The following is a 15,401-nucleotide window of genomic DNA, read 5'->3' on the forward strand; positions in this document are numbered from 1 at the left end:
ATGTCATTGACACAGGCAATAACTAAACATGATTAGCACCTAACTAATGGTGCCATGTCAGCCACCGGCGTTTAACCGCCGGCGACGACAGGCCGCGGCGGTGCCCGCGTCGGGTTTGCTCTACAGGCCACCGTTCGACGAGCGGTTTGTGGCTACGGGTTGCAGGCGCTTGCACGCATCCAGTGGTGCCCTCAGCTTCGCTGGAGATGGCCTAGAATGACGGCGGTGATGGCAAGTGCGGTGGCCGTCGTTCGGGCGTCGAACGAGTCGACGGTGCAGGGCATGGAAGGAGCCGCGGTTAGGCGCGTTGGACTCGTGGGGGTGCGGTGAGCTCAGTGGTAAGCTTGGACGCGTGCTTGCATGGCCGTAGCCGCAGTGGCGACATGGCCGGCGGCAAGGAGCAATCGGCTTCGATGGCCACGGTGGCTAGAAGGCGCGGACGAGCACGGGGAGAGAGGGGAAAGAGACAGGGGCTCACGGCGAATCCAGCAGAGTCAACGGCGAGGCCGGGGAGGGTCTGGAGCTCGTGAATCCACGCCGGCGAGCTTCAGTGGCCGACGATGAAGAAGATGGAGATGGCGTTGATGTAGAGCTTCCCGGGTCGCCTGGCTCGTTGAGGACGTAGCAGGCGGCGAGGCGGAGCTCTGGGGCAAGATGAGAGGCCCAGAGGGACAAGGTGGCTACGGTGAACGGCGTTGGTGGCAACAAGCGGGTTTGCGTCTGCTCAGGAGAGGGGCTGGAGGCCAGGGGAGAGAGCAGAGAGCAAAGGGACAGTGAGAGAGAGTCGAGGGGGTCTACATGGCGTCTCCAGGGGTCGCGGGAGCAAGCAGGGAGGCAGGTGGTGGCGTGCGGCGGTCGTGCACGCGTCGGGCACGCGCTGTGCATCCGATTGGCGGGAGGAAGAAGACCTCCCTGCCCCTGGTGGGCTGGGCCGGCCAGATGGGCTGCCAGGTGAGCGCCAGGTAAGTGCTTTCTCCCTCTCTCTCTTATTTGTTTTAGTTTTTCTATTTTCTGCTACTATTTTGCAAATAAAATACTAACCAAAACACTTTGGTTAACTCTGTAAATTTTTGTGAGGAATATTTGAAATATTTTCAAACCACACAACAAATTTCAGAATATTTGGAGCAACCAATATTTAATGGTAAATTTTAAACTCCAACTCAAATACCATAATGATTTAATTCAATGACTAAAATGTCCTGGAAAAATATGCATCATCTCTGGTAGAGGCTTTCACCTTTTTCCATAAATCATGAACATTTTAAAAAGGATATTTTCAGGTCATTGAAAATATTTTGGTTGAACCTATTTCGATTGCATTTGTGCTAGGGTTTATCAATCCCTGCTACTATTTTGCAAATAAAATACTAACCAAAACACCTTGGTTAACTCTGTAAATTTTTGTGAGGAATATTTGAAATATTTTCAAACCACACAACAAATTTCAGAATATTTGGAGCAACCAATATTTAATGGTAAATTTTAAACTCCAACTCAAATACCATAATGATTTAATTCAATGACCAAAATGTCCTGGAAAAATATGCATCATCTTTGGTAGAGGCTTTCACCTTTTTCCATAAATCATGAACATTTTAAAAAGGATATTTTGAGGTCATTGAAAATATTTTGGTTGAACCTATTTCAATTGCATTTGTGCTATGGTTTATCAATCCCTAATTCAACTTCATTTGAAATTTAAACATGATGCACAAAGCAAACCTATAACATACCAGAATTAGGGATGTGACAACTCGCCCCCACTCGAAATAATCTTGTCCCGAGATTCAGGAGTTGGCGGAAAGAAAGCGGGGTACTCAAGTTGAAGACGATCTTCTCGCTCCCAAGTAGATTCTCTCTCAGCATGATGAGACCACTGAACCTTGAGAAACTTGATGTTATGACGTTGAGTGACACACTCTGCTTGATCCAGAATGCGAACGGGGTACCCTCGATAAGTGAGGTTATCTTGGAGATCAAGCGTTTCATGGTCCTCTCCGCGGATGGGATCCGAGAAGCAACGCCTGAGTTGAGAGACATGGAAGACATCATGAACTCGAGAAAGATGTGGGGGTAGTTCCAACTGGTAGGCAACCTCTCCTCATTTAGCGAGAAGGCGAAATGGACCGATGTAACGAGGAGCCAACTTGCCCTTGATACCAAAACGATGGGTACCCTTCAAAGGAGTAACCCGAAGGTAAGCCTTGTCGCCAACTTCATAAGCCACTTCCTTATGACGACGGTCATACTGGCTCTTTTGACGAGATTGGGTTGTTTTCAAATTCTCACGAATGATGTGAACGTGCTCTTCTGCCTCCTGGATTATATCCGGCCCAAATAATTGTCTCTCACCGGTTTCTGACCAGTTCAAAGGTGTTCGGCATCTTCGTCCATACAGAATCTCGAAGGGTGCTTTCTTAAGACTGGATTGGTAGCTATTGTTATAAGCAAACTCGGCAAAGGGAAGACATTTATCCCAATCCATACCGAATGAGATAACGCAAGCTCTAAGCATGTCTTCGAGAATTTGGTTGACCCTTTCCACCTGACCACTTGACTGAGGGTGGAAAGCGGTACTGAAAGAAAGATGAGTTCCCATGGCATTCTGGAAACTTTCCCAGAAATGAGAGGTGAAAAGACTGCCACGGTCTGAATTGATCTCTAGTGGAACACCATGGAGTGACACTACTTGGGAGATATATAAGTCAGCGAGCTGACTAGCAGTGATACTCGTTCGAACAGGTAGGAAGTGAGCCACTTTGGAGAGACGATCAATGACTACGAAGATAGCATTATTTCCTTTATTGGTCCTGGGAAAGACGGTGATGAAGTCCATACCAACTTTGTCCCATTTCCACTTGGGAATAGCTAAAGGTTGAAGGGTGCCAGCAGGTCTTTGATGCTCTGCCTTAACGCGACGACAAACGTCACAATTGGCAATATACTGAGTGATTTCTCTCTTCATCCTAGTCCACCAGAACCTCTGGCGTAGGTCCTGATACATCTTTGTACTACCGGGATGAATCGTGAGAGTAGAGTCATGGGCCCCCTTAAGGATCAGTTGCTGCATCTGTTGACATTTGGGAACCACCAAACGGTTTCCGAAGTAAACAACACCTCGTTCATCCATAGAGAAACTGCCAGCAGCTCCCTTGGAAATATTCTTCTTGATCCGGGAGATTCCCGTATAATGCTTCTGAGCCTCTATGATCTAATCCGTAAGGGTAGGTTTCTCCACCAAGGTAGAAAGGAAACCGTAAGGAGCTATGTGAAGGTTAAGCTTACAGAATTCCTCATGGAGGGGTGGTTGACATTGTTGTAACATGAGGTTGTTGCAATAGGATTTACGACTTAAAGCATCAGCATGACATTGGCTTTGCCTGGGGTGTAGGTGATTCCTAAGTCGTAATCCGAGATCAACTCCAACCAACGTCTCTGTCTGAGATTCAGATCCAGTTGGGTGAAGATATACTTGAGACTTTGATGGTCAGTGTAGATTTCACAACGGTTACCAAGAAGGTAATGTCGCCAAGTCTTAAGTGCATAGACTATGGCTGCAAGATCTAGATCATGTGTAGGATAATTTTCCTCATGTGGATGCAACTGTCGAGATGCATAGGAAATCACATGACGATCCTACATAAGAATGCAACCTAGTCCTTGACGTGAAGCGTCGCAATAGATAACAAAGTCTTTATTGAAATCCGGTGGCACGAGTTTGGGCGCAGAAGTCAGGCGTCTCTTCAGTTCCTGAAAACTGTGCTCACACTGTGGGGTCCACTAAAACCTTTTATCTTTCTTGAGAAGCTCCATGAGGGGTTTGGCCACTTTGGAGAAGTTTTCAACGAAGCGGCAACAATAACTAGCGAGACCAAGGAAACTCCTAACTTGTTTGACCGTTTCGGGTGGAGTCCAATCGAGAACGGCTTTAACTCTCTCGGGATTGACAGCAATGCCTTTACCAGAGATCACATGGCCCAGATAGGTCACTTCTGGCAACCAAAATTCACACTTGGAGAACTTGGCATAAAGGCGGTGCTCTCTGAGTTTTTCTAACACAAATCTAAGATGTGCGGCATGCTCTTGCTTGTTCTTCGAGTAAATAAGAATATCATTTAGGTAAACCACGACGAACTTATCTAGATACTCCATAAAGATCGAGTTCATCAAGCGGGAGAAAGTAGCTGGAGCATTGGTTAGGCCGAAAGACATCACAGTATTCTCGTATTGACCATAACGAGTGACAAAGGCCGTTTTGGGGATGTCCCCATTTCTGATTTTGATTTGGTGGTAGCCTAACCTCAAATCCATCTTGGAAAAGATTGAGGATCCGGCGAGCTGATCATACAGGTCGTTGATCCTGGGGAGCGGATACTTGTTCTTTATCATGACCACATTAACGGGGCGATAATTTACAACCATCCGATCCGTACCATCCTTCTTCTTGACGAAGAGGACAGGACAAGCCCAAGGAGAAGAACTGGGACGGATGAAACCCTTTTGCAAGGACTCATCAAGTTGTTTCTTAAGCTCGGCTAACTCCAAAGGTGCCATCTTGTATGGTCTCCTAGAGATTGGAATAGTTCTTGGGATAAGTTCTATGACAAACTCTACATCTCTGTCAGGTGGAACACCTGGCATTTCTTCTGGAAAGACATCCAGAAAGTCACGGACTACTGGGATATCTTCAAGGTCTGGAAGAGGACTGGCATTAAGAGAATAGAGTTGACGCCTTGCAACTCTAGTGGAGACAGTGACTATTTTGCCAGATGGATGTGTAAGTTGAACAGATCTAGTGTAACAATCGATCTTGGCATGATGAGCTGTCATCCAGTCCATACCCAAGATGATGTTAATATCTGGAGACTCGAGAGATATCAAAGAAGCAAGGAATACCAGTCTATCAACATGGATTTCATTACCATGGCTTACCTTGGAGGTTTGCCATTTGGAACCAGGAGTCTGGATTATTAGTGGAGTCGGCATATCACAAAATGACATGTCGTGCAACCGAGCATAACCTTCGGATATGAAGGAGTGGGATGCTCCAGTATCGAACAGAACTGAAGCTAGGTGACAATTGACAAGAAGCGTACCCAGTACAACGTCGGGATCATCTTGAGCTTCTGTAGCTGAGACATGGTGCACACACGCTCGTTCAATGGAGGTTGGCTTGGTACTGATCATCTTGCCTGATAGCTTTTCACGGCCAATAGACCTCTCAGACTAGGGTGGAGTATAACTGGACTGAGGGCAATCACATGCGTATTGTCTTGGTTCTCCGCAGGTGAAGCAAGTTCCTGAGGTAGGGCGTGGACCTACTTTGGCAAGTGGTCCACTAATAGGCCTGGGTGGAGCACGTTGCTGAGCTGGGTGAGGCGCCACATCGGATGGCCTTGGTGCATATCCAGGTGGAAGAGCTGAGTTCGGAATCCAAATCCGTCGCTTCTGAGAGCCAGAGCGGGAGGAAGAACCCATATCACGGTTGTGCTTACGAGACTCCTCATAAGTGAGCTGAGATGTCTCTGCATTAATGGCCTTGTTCACAAGAGCCTGGAAAGTATCACCATGATGCAGGTGTAGATCACGACGCAACTTAGGGTTGAGACCCTTCCGGAACCTAGCCTGCTTCTTAGCATTTGTGGACACTTCTTCTGTAGCATAGCGGGCGAGGTTTCCAAACTCTCTACTGTAAGCATCAACAGGCAGCTTACCCTGGGTAAAACTACAGAACTCTTCCCTCTTGCGGTCAATGAGAGCCTGAGGAATGTGGTGCTCACGAAAAGCCTCGGTGAAATCCTTCCAGATAGGAATCTGGCCAGCTGGTAGCATAGCCTCATAGCTCTGCCACCAAATACTAGCAAGACCTTCCAGGTGATAGGTAGCATAGGTGACCTTGTCACCTTCAGCTACGTTCACAGAATGCAACTTGTGAGTGATGTTTCGGAGCCAGTCATCTGCATCGAGTGGCTCAATGGAATGATGGAAGGTGGGTGGTTTCAGACCAATGAAGTCAGTGATGGAAACCAACTTCTTACGGTGATGTGCGGTGTTCTGCTCAATCTGTTCCAGCAAGCGGTTAGTCTCACGCTTTTTCCTCTCGGATGCTAACAAGAACTCTGCCATCAAAGGCTGGTCAGGAGGATCCTCGTCCCTACCATCTCCGTGGTTCTTGCTACGAGCAACTGAACCTCGGTTAGCAGACGACATCCTGGCACAGAAACCAAGGAAACAAGGATGGAATTAGCATCGACATAAGGATGCGGAAAGTAATGCAAAAGCATTGTAAACTCTTGAAGTCCTAGGACAATTTTGGCAGCATAACGGCTGTAAACGCTCAAAAGGATTTTTGAGACATTCATCAAAGGAATAGCATAATCAATCAGCATCATAATATCAAGGTTCTGGGTCAACCTGAGGACACACGGAAGTAGTAGAACTGTACGAAGACACAACCCAACAATCCTAAGACTTTACGGTTTAGTAACACGTCATCCTAAGAGACAGAGGAGAAGCCTAGGCCTTAACCCTCGTAGAAAAGAAGAGGCTGACTCAGAAAGAATGACATGAGGTAAAGGAGTAAAAAGAGCCTTACGTTCCCTTCCACAATCAATTCCCATATATAACTAAAGCATTTCTAGACTCAACTTCGACTAGTTTGGCTTGGTAATCCTAGAGTCAGTCAGGCTCTGATACCAACACTGTCGGGACCCCGATCCTAAGTCACACCGATCTAGCATGTAATACTTCATATCACTTTGCGGCCTCACGCACGGTATTCCCACGGGTGCCACCTTACCTGGCTTGGGACCATTTGCGCCTTTTGGCTCACGTATATGATAGTGTCGCTAGCATCCATATGATAGAGAACCCAGGCCGACATGACTAGTCGTGAACCCAAGTGGCACTAACTTACAGGGACAGGCATACCTGAATCAACCCCGAGCATGTCGGTCAATAGCGCTTATGAATCCGGGCTGTAGCACTGGCCTAACAGGACTCCGGGAACCCGGGCTATAGCAGGCTAGGCAGGACTTCGGATGTCACCGCGTGACATTTCCCTGAAGGGACAGACATAAGGACGAAGTGAATGACAAGCCGGCCAGTCAAGTGTTCCGGAGCAGTAGTGCTGGGCTAGCAGGACTCCGGTGAACCGGGCTGTAGCGGACTACTATGGCTCATGGAAGCACAAGACTACATTTCCCCATAAGAGAGGCTACCAGGGATAAACAACTAGGTTGTCGGATCCCACACATAGCAATACACGTTACACGTACGCATAACATGCAAGTATGTGATGTACAACATGGCATCACAACATAACTCAAACTCATATAGATAAAGGCCCAGATGAGCCACATAGCATTCAATACAAACAGGGGTCTCATGACCCATCATTCAGAGCATACAAGGAACGGAAGCATTACATGTCTGAGTACAGACAACTACAAAAGGAAAAGACTAAGAAGCCTGACTAAACACGGCCCTCGCAAGGGTACAAGATCATAGCTGGGATACAAGCTACTCGTCAAAGTCACTAGCCTAACCAACTGCAAAACATAAATAAGCAAACGTGAGTACAAAGGTACTCAGCAAGTCTTACATCAGAACTATCTACATATGCCACATTATCAACAAGGGGGTGGTGGAGTTAACAGCAGCAAGCCAGCTTTGAGTCAGTGGCTAGCCTATACTACGAGTATCAGAAACATCTTTGAGGTGAGAAGACGCACACGAGTCCACATATTCACCATATCAATACTCCACTATGGATCCGTTCTCGTCTCCCTACGAGAAGGCCACCCATAGCACTCACGCTTATCTTGCGGATTTTAGGGTATCCACTTCAAGTTGTCTATGTACTACATAAGTCCTCCAAGTTTCCATATTCGAGGAAAACGGCTATTCGAATAGATAATGTTGACCCTGCAGGGGTGTACTTCTTCACACACGCTCTCGCCACCTATAGCCCTGTACACGGCTTGTACCTCGGGAACCTTCAAGCGGAAGCCGGGCGAGGGTGTCGGCCACGACCTGACTAACCACACGAGTCTCTCATCCAGGTTTATCGCCTATTCGGGTTCCATCTGCAAGGAGATCCGGCCGGGGTGTTGCTCATGGCCCCAAACAATGTGTGCAGGGTTCCCAAGCCCACCATCCAGGTGCTAGTTGGTACACCGTGCCACGGTGCCTAGTCTGTCCCAAGCCCATCCCATCGGAAACCACCTGGTAGACAAGTAGCACTACCTACAAACGCCAGAAACTAGTTGCAACTCCTGGACAGAGATCAAGTGGATTAATAAGCCGAGAGGGACCGGATAACCGGAACCCAATGTGTGGTAGTAACTGTACTTGGATAACATACACAGAACTCAGTGCTTAGGGACGGTTCCAATGAGACAACCCACCATGTACTCCTACATGGCCTCTCATCGCTACCTTTACCAAAACGTGTTCACACACTTAGCCTTTACCGGTAGGACATGTTCACCACTCCGATTCATTCCCGATGAATCAGACCTGACACAACTCTAAGCATAGCTGGCATAAAGAAAACAAGCATGGATGAGTAGGCACATCAAGGCTCAAGCAACTCCTACTCATGCTAGTGGGTTTCAACTATTTACTGTGGCAATGACAGGTCATGTAGAGGAATGGGTTCAACTACCGCAGCAGAAAAATAGCAATTGGATCATTGTTGTCCTAATGCAGTATAAGGAGCAAGAGCGAGAGAGTGTGATTTATCGAGATGCTCAAGGGGGTTTGCTTGCCTGATAGACGACGAAGGGGTACGGCTCCTCTGACAGGTACTCGGGAACACCTTCCGGAGTGGAACCTATCGAGAAGAAACGGTGCCGGCGATCAACACACAAACAAATGCAACAACATGATGCATGAACATGACATGTGCAAATGCTAGTGTTTGGGCTAATGCAAGATGCTACCAAGTTGGTTGAAGCCCATTTGAATCAAAGATTCAAATGCAATTCAAAATGAAGCATTTAAAATGCCCATATTATGTTTTCACTTATACAGCATGTATAAGTTGGTTTTTCATGCATGTAACTGGCATAAATGGATTCCTTGCATTTTTCTGATAATTTTTCATATATAATTTATTTCATTCTAAGCTACGGTTGAATTTCTATGATTTTTAGAAGTTTTAGACATTTTCTGGAATTTTCTAATTATGTAAAATCCAAAAAATGATTTATTGCGTCAGCATGACATAGTTGTGACGTCAGCAGGTCAACTGGGTCGGCCAGGTCAAACCTGACCTGTGGGACCCATACGTCAGTGTCTCAGACTGGTTTGGTGGATGAGAGGTGGGACCTGTCCACGTTGACTTGACCAAAGTCAAAGCTGACACGTGGGGTCCACACATATTAGTACTAGTCTTAACAGAAAATTAGACTAACCTAACTATGCTCAGGGACCCACATGTCATTGACACAGGCAATAACTAAACATGATTAGCACCTAACTAATGGTGCCACATCAGCCACCGGCGTTTAACCGCCGCCGACGACAGGCTGCGGCGGTGCCCGCGTCGGGTTTGCTCTATAGGCCACCGTTCGACAAGCGGTTTGTGGCTACGGGTTGCTGGAGCTTGGGCGCATCAAGCGGTGCCCTCAGCTTCGTCGGAGATGGCCTAGAACGACAGCGGTGATGGCAAGTGCGGCGGCCGGCGTTCGAGCGTCGAACGAGTCGACGGTGCAGGGCATGGCATGAGCCACGGTTAGGCGCGTTGGACTCGTGGGGGTGCAGTGAGCTTAGTGGTAAGCTTGGATGCGTGCTTGCACGGCCGTAGCCACGGTGGCGACATGGCCGGTGGTGAGGAGCAATCGGCTCCGATGGCCTTGGTGGCTAGAAGGCGCGGACGAGCACGAGGAGAGAGGGGAAAGAGACAGGGGCTCACGGCGAATCCAGCAGAGTCAACGGCGAGGCCGGGGAGGGTCTGGAGCTCGCGAATCCACGCCGGCGAGCTTCAGTGGCCGACGATGAAGAAGATGGAGATGGCGTTGATGTAGAGCTTCCCGGGTCGCCTGGCTCATTGAGGACGTAGCAGGCGGCGAGGCGGAGCTCTGGGGCAAGATGAGAGGCCCAGAGGGACACGGTGGCTACGGTGAACGGCGTTGGTGGCAACAAGCGGGTTTGGGTCTGCTCAGGAGAGAGCCTGGAGGGCAGGGGAGAGAGCAGAGAGCGAAGGGAGAGTGAGAGAGAGTCGAGGGGGTCTACGTGGCGTCTCCAGGGGTCGCGGGAGCAAGCAGGGAGGCAGGTGGTGGCGTGCGGCGGTCGTGCGCGCGTCGGGCACGCGCTGTGCATCCGACTGGCGGGAGGAAGAAGACCTCCCTGCCCCTGGTGGGCTGGGCCGGCCAGATGGGCTGCCAGGTGAGCGCCAGGTAAGTGCTTTCTCCCTCTCTCTTTTATTTTTTTCAGTTTTTCTAATTCCTGCTACTGTTTTGCAAATAAAATACTAACCAAAACACTTTTGTTAACTCTGTAATTTTTTGTGAGGAATATTTGAAATATTTTCAAACCACACAACAAATTTCAGAATATTTGGAGCAACCAATATTTAATGGTAAATTTTAAACTCCAACTCAAATACCATAATGATTTAATTCAATGACCAAAATGTCCTTGAAAAAATATGCATCATCTCTGGTAGAGGCTTTCCCCTTTTTCCATAAATCATGAACATTTTAAAAAGGATATTTTGAGGTCATTGAAAATATTTTGGTTGAACCTATTTCAATTGCATTTGTGCTAGGGCTTATCAATCCGCAATTCAACTTCATTTGAAATTTAAACATAATGCACAAAGCAAACATATAACATACCAGAACTAGGGATGTGACAAAATATTTCCTTAGTGAGGTACATAATAGGTCTGGTACACAGCACAACATACTTTATAGAACCTATGGCTGAGGCATAGGGAATGACTTTTCATTCTCTTTCTATTTACTGCCAAGGTCGGGTTTTTCAAACCTTGCAACACAGGCAAGAACTCCTTCTTTGACTGTTCCATTTTGAACTACTTCAAAACCTTGTCAAGGTATGCACTCATTGAAAAATCTTATCAAGTGTCTTGATCTATCTCTATAGATCTTGATGCTCAATGTGTAAGCAGCTTCATCGAGGTCTTTCTTTGAAAAATTATTATTTCAAGTATCCTTTTATGCTATCCAGAAATTCAGTATCATTTCCGATCAACAATATGTCATCCATATATAATATCAGAAATGCTACAGAGCTCCCACTCAATTTCTTGTAAATACAGGCATCTCTAAAAGTCTGTATAAAACTATATGCTTTGATCAACTCATCAAAGCGTATATTCCAACTCCGAGATGCTTGCACTAGTCCATAGATGGATTGCTAGAGCTTGCACACTTTTTTAGCACCTTTAGGATTGACAAAACTTTCTTGTTGTATCATATACAACTCTTCTTTAAGAAATTCATTAAGGAATGCAGTTTTGACATCCATTTGCCAGATTTCATAAAATGTGGCAATTTCTAACATGATTCGGACAGACTTAAGCATCGCTATGAGTGAGAAAAACTCATCGTAGTCAACACCTTGAACGTGTCGAAAACCTTCTTGCGACAATTCAAGCTTTTGTACTCCCTCCGTTCCAAATTACTCGTCGTAGAAATGAATGTATCTAGAAATAAAATACATCTAGATACATCCATACCTACGACAAGTAATTCAGAACGGAGGGAGCAGATAGTAACACTACTATCAGCGTCCGTCTTCATCTTGAAGATCCATTTATTCTCAATGGCTCCCCGATCAACGGGCAAGTCAATCAAAGTTCATACTTTGTTCTCATACAAGGATCCCATCTTAGATTTCATGGCCTCAAGCCATTTTGCGGAATTTGGGCTCATCATCACTTCCTCATGGTTCGTAGGTTTGTCATGGTCAAGTAACATGACCTACAGAATAGGATTACCATACCACTCTAGTGCGGAACATATTCTGGTTGACCTATGAGGTTCTATAGTAACTTGATCTGAAGTTTCATGATCATCATCATTAACTTCCTCACTAATTGGTGTAGGAATCACTAGAACTGATTTCTGTGATGAACTACATTCCAATTCGGGAGAAGGTACAATTACCTCATCAAGTTCTACATTCCTCCCACTCACTTCTTTCGAGAGATACTTCTTCTCTAGAAAGTATCAACTCTTAGCAACGAATATCTTGCCTTCGGATCTGTGATAGAAGGTGTACCCAACAGTTTCCTTTGGGTATCCTATGAAGACGCATTTCTCCGATTTGGGTTTGAGCTTATCAGGTTGAAACTTTTTTACATAAGCATCATAGCCCCAAACTTTCAGAAACGACGGCTTAGGTTTCTTGCTAAACCACAGTTCATATGGTGTCATCTCAACGTGTCGGCGTTCTGGGAACGGGGGTCCCCAGACTTGCCTGCCTGCGGCGTGGCTGAAGTGGGGGCCCAGCGCGGCCCATCTTCATCAGCTCAAGCTCAAGACCCTCGCGAGGGGCCAAGCCTCGTGGGGCAGACAACAGAAAGCTTCCTCAGAGGCAGCCTCATCAGGCAGGCTCACGAGGAGGCGGAGAGATCAAGGCAGGAATACCTCGTGAGGAATCTGTGATGCAAGCCATGACGATCAAGACCAAGCGGGCACCGGCCTGCGCAGTGTCCTTGTTTCCCCCTTTGGTGCAAAGGGGCAAGCACAGGCCAAGGCACCGGGCAAAGGTTTCCATTCCGGTGCAACAAGACCAAGACCAGCAGAGCGGCGGGACGGAGGTCACCGTGGATCCCAAGATGGTGTCATCACCAGTGCTTTTGGCAGCCGAAGACCACCTTTGGTCAGGATAACTTGTACTATATGTTCCCCTTCAAAATGGCCAATTGTTGGCGCCCTTCCCTCTCATTATTTGGGGAGAGGCCCAGGGACTCTATAAGTAGAACTAGCCACACAGAGTAGGGGGACATTGAGAGATCTGGTAGAACCCTAGCAGAGAGAGAGAGAGGCGACTGAACTCACCCAAGCAATTCATCGCACCAGCTCAAGAACACCTCTCGCGAGGCTGTTCTTCCTTTGTACTATTCATCATCAGCCCCTGAGGCAATCCACCACACCACACACTGGAGTAGGGTATTACACCACAACGGTGGCCCGAACCAGTATAAACCTCGTGTCCCTTGTGTTGTTCATTGTTTCCAGCTTAGATCACGCGAGGAGATTGGACGTAGATCGGTAGGGGAGAGATCTCCGCGCGCACCCCAGTGTTCGAACCTCAAGGGTCTGCCGGAACCCGAAATCCGACATTTGGCACGCCAGGTAGGGGTGCGCCGGATTCCTCCCTCCTGACGACCCGGTCTCCCCCAACATCGCATCCCGCCCTCATGGCGGACAACGCGCCGCCCGCTCCAGCATTGGATGTCGACACTAGGGCCAGGGGCTCCGGGCCTTGGCCCCTGCCTTGCGACAAGTGCAATGGCCGCGCAAGTTCAGGCCCGAGACGTCACCGCGCTACGACGGCACGACGGACCCGATGATTTTCGTACTGGCGTACGAGGAGGCCGTCCTCAGAGTCGAGGGCGATGACCGGGTGATGGCCAACTGGTTACCCATGGCCCTCACTAGCATCCCGCGCGCGTGGCTCCTCCACCTGCCGACGGCCTCTGTCACCTCCTGGGAGGAGCTGCGCGACCTCTTCCTCGCTCGTTTCGCCGCACCAGGGCCGCCCGTCGTCGCAGCTCTCCTGGGTGGCTCCCAGGCACCACCCTCGAGCCATCATGTCAAGCCGTTCACCCGCCGGATCGGCACCGCCTCCAACCGCCGAGAAGCCCCCCGGGCTGGGTGGCGCCTGAGGCCGATCTAACCTTCAACTCGGAGGATCACCCCTTCAACCCCATTGGTTCAGGCGCGCTCCCGATGTTGTGCACCCCCACCATCTGCCAAGTGGCCGTCACCAGGACCCTCATCGACGGTGGTGCCGGCTTCAACGTGCTCTCAGTGGGGGCCTTCAGCCTCCTCCATGTGCCGCTGGAGCGGCTCCAACCCAGCAGGCCTTTTTTGGGCGTCGGAGCCGGTTCCACCGCCTCCTTGGGACAGATCCGCCTTCCAGTGACCTTCGGCACCTGTGACAACTTCCGCACGGAGCTGATCGACTTCGACATCGCCCCCATTGGCCTCCCCTACAACGCCATCCTCGGCTATCCGGCCTTGTCTCGGTTCATGGTAGCAACTCACCCGGCGTACAACCTCATGAAGATGCCTGGGAGCATCGGCGTCCTCACCGTGTCAGGAGACACAAGGGATGCGCTGCAGGTGCTCTAGCTTGTTTTCAAGGCGGCCGCGGTGGCAGAGCCCACTAGCACCGACGCCCTTGAGCCCAAGGGGGCTGCGCCGGCTAAAAAGAAGCAGTTGTTCACCCAAGACAAGGCAGAAACCAAGCAGGTACCAATCGACCAGGACGGGTCCGCTAGCGCCACCTTCACCATAGGGGCCAACCTCGAGCCCGAGCAGGAGAAAGGCCTGATCAGGTTCCTGCGTGCGAACAAGAAGGTGTTTGCGTGGGAACCTGATCAGTTAGCAGGGGTCCCAAGGGAAGTGATTGAGCATCACCTCAACGTGTGCCCCAATGTGCGCCCCGTGAAGCAGAAGGCAAGGCGGCATTCTACTGAGAAACAAGCTTTCATCGTTCAAGAGACCCGGAAGCTAGAGGCGGCAGGAGTTATCCGCGAGGTCCGTTACCCTGATTGGCTGGCTAATCCGGTCGTTGTGCCGAAAAAGGGAGGAAAGGAGCGCATGTGCGTCGACTTCACCAACCTCAACAAGGCCTGCCTGCAGGATCCATTTCCGCTCCCCCGCATTGACCAGATAGCGCAGCCCTGGTAGCGGTCTGGGAGGAGCGCTGTGCCAATGCCGCATCGACCGTCCGAACTGAAGCAAGGCAGAGCCAGGAGGGCCTCGCGAAGGCCGCAACTACAGCCGGAAAGGAACAGCCGCAGCAGGAGAACGCACCCAGGGCAGGAGAGGCCTCTTCCGGCGACCAAGCACTGGGAGCTCCATCGTCTCAAGAGACGCCTCGACCTCTGGAGGATGCAAGCAGCGCCAGCACCCTCAACCTCGTCGAGCATCCCGTGTACTTCGTCAGCACGGTGCTACGGGATGCAAGGGCCTGGTATCCCATGCCTCAAAAACTCCTCCTCGCGCTACTAGTGGCCTCACGCAAGCTGCGCCACTACTTCCAAGGACATCCCATCAAAGTCGTCCCAGCATACCCCTTGGAAAGAGTGCTCAGGAGCCCCAACTCAGCTGGAAGGGTTGCTGAATGGAACATCGAGCTATAGGCATTTCAGCTAGAATTCAGTACGGCCAGAGTCATCAAGGGAGCCGCAC

This window comes from Triticum dicoccoides, chromosome 4A, assembly GCF_002162155.2.
Source record: "Triticum dicoccoides isolate Atlit2015 ecotype Zavitan chromosome 4A, WEW_v2.0, whole genome shotgun sequence".
NCBI lineage: Eukaryota > Viridiplantae > Streptophyta > Magnoliopsida > Poales > Poaceae > Triticum > Triticum dicoccoides.